The following is a 3,975-nucleotide window of genomic DNA, read 5'->3' on the forward strand; positions in this document are numbered from 1 at the left end:
GCAGCTTCTACATTAAGGGTGTAAATATTCATGATTGTTAGGTCTTCCTGTTGAATAGACCCTTTAGGTATGATATAGTGTCCCTCTTCATCTCTTACTACAGTCTTTGGGATAAACTTTAATTTATCTGATATGAGGATTGTTACCCCAGCTTTCTTTGGGGACCATTTGAATGGTATATTGTTCTCCATCCCTTCATTTTTAGGCTGGAAGTGTCCTTAGGTCTAAAATGAGTCTTTTGTAGACAGCATATAGGTGGGTCTTGCTTCTTTATCCAAAACCCTGCATATTTTGATGGGATCATTATATCCATTCATGTTCAGAGTAACTATTGAAAGATATGAGTTCAGTGCCATCATATTACCTATACAATCCCTGTTTTTCTGGATTGTTTCTTTGGGCTCCCTCTTTCTTTTACAGGGTCCCCCTTAATATTTCTTGCAGAGCTGGTTTGGTGGTCACATATTCTTTCAGTTTCTGTCCATCCTGGAAACTCTTTATCTCTCCTTCTATTCTGAATGACAGCCTTGCTGGATAAAGTATTCTTGGGTTTATGTTCTTCTCATTTAGTACCCTGAGTACATCCTGCCGGCCTTTTCTGGCCTGCCAGGTCTCTGTGGAGAGGTCTGCTGTTAATCTGATATTTCTCCACATGTAAGTTAAAAATCTCTTGTCTCACACTGCTTTAAGAATTTTCTCTTTATCTTTAAAATTTACAAAGTTCACTACTAAATGTAGAGGTTGAACAGTTTTTATTGATTTTTTTTCAGGGGTCCTCTCTATCTCTTGGATCTGAATGCCTGTTTCCTTCCTCAGATTAGGGAAGTTCTCAGCTATGATTTGTTCAAATATACTTTGTGGTCCCCCCTCTCTCTCTCAGCCTCTTCTGGAATCCCAATTAGACGTATATTCTTCCTTCTCAAGCTATCATTTATTTCCCTAAGCCTTTCTTTGTGGGCTCATAATTGTTTTTCTCTTGCTTCCTCAGCTTTATTCCTTATTATCAACTTGTCTTCTATGTCACTCACTCTCACTTCCACCTCATTAAACCTACCAGTTAGATCATCCAGTTTGGATCACATCTCAGTTAAAGTATTTTTAATTTTGGCCTGATTAGATCTCAATTCTGCAGTAATGAAGTCTCTAGAGTCCTTTATGCATTTTTCCAGAGCCAACAGTAACTTTATTATTATTTTTATGTCATATTAAATATTTATTGTTTTCTGCAGACTGACCTTGGAGTAACTCTCAAGCCAGGAGAGGTCTTGTTAGTATTCAAGTTGCTGAGATCTTAGGTCAAAAAGCTACAGAAAAGAAATCACTGAGTGAAAGGGGAAAAAAAAATCAATGACTTGCCTTGCCACCAATTCCAAGAGTTGAGGTGTTGCACCTCAGGCCATGGTGACAAGAGTTGAGGAAACCAGAGACTGAGACAGTGAATATTTTACTGGGAGGGGAGAACTTGGGTGTGGGGGAAGGGGTGGTGAAATCAGGGAAATGACAAAGGCTTTGGAACCCCGGGGGGAGTGGTCCTGGGAACCCGAAAACAAGGTGATTCAGCTTATTCTGATGAGGCAGGGTGAGGCATGTCAAGGACCTGGGAGGCAGGTGGACAACTGTTAAGGAAACTCCAGGTGAAGAAGAATCTGGGAAGGGGTACAGAAGTCCATGGAGAAGGCAGGTGGATCCCAGGGTCTAGCGCATCAAAAGTTGGGCTTGTGCTTCTTGAGCTCCACCATAAGGTGATGAATGTTGATAAGCTCCACCCGGGCAGGGAGAGCTGGGAGCTGGGGCTGAGAGAGTACCCGGTGGAAGCGATGATAGAGCTAGATCAGCTGGGTCAAAGCTCCCTGGATGATACTGGTTCCATTTCTGAAGTTGGTGAAACTCCGCATTACATCCTGACTCAGAGACTCCACTGATGATTTCCAGGAACTACCAAAGCCACGGATCAGTTGAGTAACCTGGGCTTCTTCCCCTCGAAGTTGCTCAGCCTGTCCACGTTCAATTAAAGCCTCGGCTTCCTTCACAAATGCCACCAGACCCCCAAAAGGGGGAGACAACAACTCTTCAATGAATTTCTGTGTCCAAGCATTGAGCAGCTGCTGGAAACTCTCAACCTCTTTGCTGTCATCTGCAGCCCGCATCATGTCATAGTTGTTGATCAAAAACACAAGTTGCTCCTTCCTTGAGGACAACTCAGCTGCCACTTGGAAGACAAAATTCTCCACTTCCACCTGTAGCTGTCCTGGCAGCTGCATTGTCCATTCATTGGGAACTGTCTGATTGATGCTGACAAGAGCAGATGAGAACTCTGCATATCGGCGCGTGATATAGTGGGGCCGAGTATCCAGCCCCCCTAGGCTCTGAGGGTCAGTGCTCCAGACACTCTGGACATTCATCTCCAGGATCAGCTCAAACCGTGGCCACAGCAAGGCAAGCACTTGCTCCCAGTACCTGTCCAGGGCAGGAACATCCCTCTTCGCTGCAATGTTACGGAACCAGAGGACGATGTGGATACAGAGAAAAACAGCAATGGCATCGTAGCAGTCTGTGAGATAGGACTCCAGGTGTTTCAGGGTCATGCCAAGGGTGCGACCCATGACAGCATGGAAGAGATCATGTGCTGCCCAGCCGGATACAACAAAGAATTCGCAGATGAAAAGATATTCACGGCAAGAATTGTCTAGGAGGGCGTAGTCCTGGCTGTGGAAGAGGGCCTCAAATGGATACCTCTGTTCTCCCCGCTGGGCAGTGTGGGGCACCAGGATGGGGGCCTCCAGTTCAGTGGGGGAGATGACAGACCCAAGGGTCCCCAGGGTGAAGATGGTGTTCCTGCTGCGGAGGGAAGGCTTTGAGAAGAATCCTTTCTTTGCTGTGTCTTCCACACCCATTAGATCATCCTTCTTGGCAACTTCCTCATACTGCACTTTCATGAGCCGCCCTAGGTAAGAGCGATAGTAAGACAGGTAGATCTTGCTCAGCGTTTCCACATACTCGTCCCTGATCTCCTTTGCCGTTGCCCGTTCATTGCCCCGCAGAAACTGGTAGAAGAACCTGTACTTGAGCAGGGCCGTCTGGGGGATCTGATAGTTGGTCATTGGTTTTCTGAAGGAATAAATCTTCTGAAGGATGAACTCTCGGATCTTCGTCATCGCCTTCACCCGTAGCCGGTCAAGTATGCCTCTGACATCAGCACAAGCCGCTGTGCCTCTAGCCTCCTGCTCTCGGACTGCAGCCGCCTTGGCATCCGGTTCCTGCAGCTGCTCCAGGAACCTGGGCTCTGTCACTGGTGCCTCCAGAATTGCCATGATCAGAGCAGAGGGCACTATCAGACCATCGACAAGTTCCCCAAGTTTTCCCCAAACTGCCTGGCAGTTTCAAAGCTGAATATTCATGGCTCCTGACTGTTCCTGCAGTGTCCAGATCTCAGAGTTAATAGAGCTGAGGTCACTCTGAAAAGCTCCCAACATCTGCTCCATGTGCTCAAGAACAGCATCGCAGGCTGTGATCTGGTTGTGGAGAGACGCTATGTTCTCACTCTTCTGGATATAATCTCGAATGGATTTCTGCTCAATCTGCTGTAGCTCCAGCTCAACCTGCTTTGAATAGTGACAGAGATCCACACCCGTTTTAAGAGCTTCCTTTACTAACTCATCCTCCAGATTTGCCTGAACGTGAACATCCACTTCATCCAGAATAAATTCATCAGAGGAGATGTCCAATTCTCCAAGTGGCAATGGCTCCTGAAGACCAGGGCCACCCCCATGTAAAGAGAGGCCGCACTGGAAGTTTTGGTAAAGAAGAGAGATTCTCATAGTTGAATTAGTTCTGGCACCAGCGGATTCCGGAAGCACTTCTGCCCAACAGTAACTTTATAATTGTACTTCTGAATTGAATTTCTGACATCGTATTTAAATCCACATTATGTAACTCTGTGGCAAAGAGTATTGCTTCCAGCTCATTATTTTGTAG

At 46.1% G+C, this 3,975-nt stretch overlaps 1 pseudogene; it reads right to left on the reverse strand.

Annotated features, from left to right (window-relative positions):
• Positions 1 to 1,701: 1,701 nt before the first annotated feature.
• On the reverse strand, positions 1,702 to 3,764 carry LOC112935067 (vacuolar protein sorting-associated protein 52 homolog pseudogene; annotated as a pseudogene).
• Between the last annotated feature and the right edge of the window lie 211 nt (positions 3,765 to 3,975).

Source organism: Vulpes vulpes, chromosome 7, assembly GCF_048418805.1.
Source record: "Vulpes vulpes isolate BD-2025 chromosome 7, VulVul3, whole genome shotgun sequence".
Classification (NCBI taxonomy): Eukaryota; Metazoa; Chordata; class Mammalia; order Carnivora; family Canidae; genus Vulpes; species Vulpes vulpes.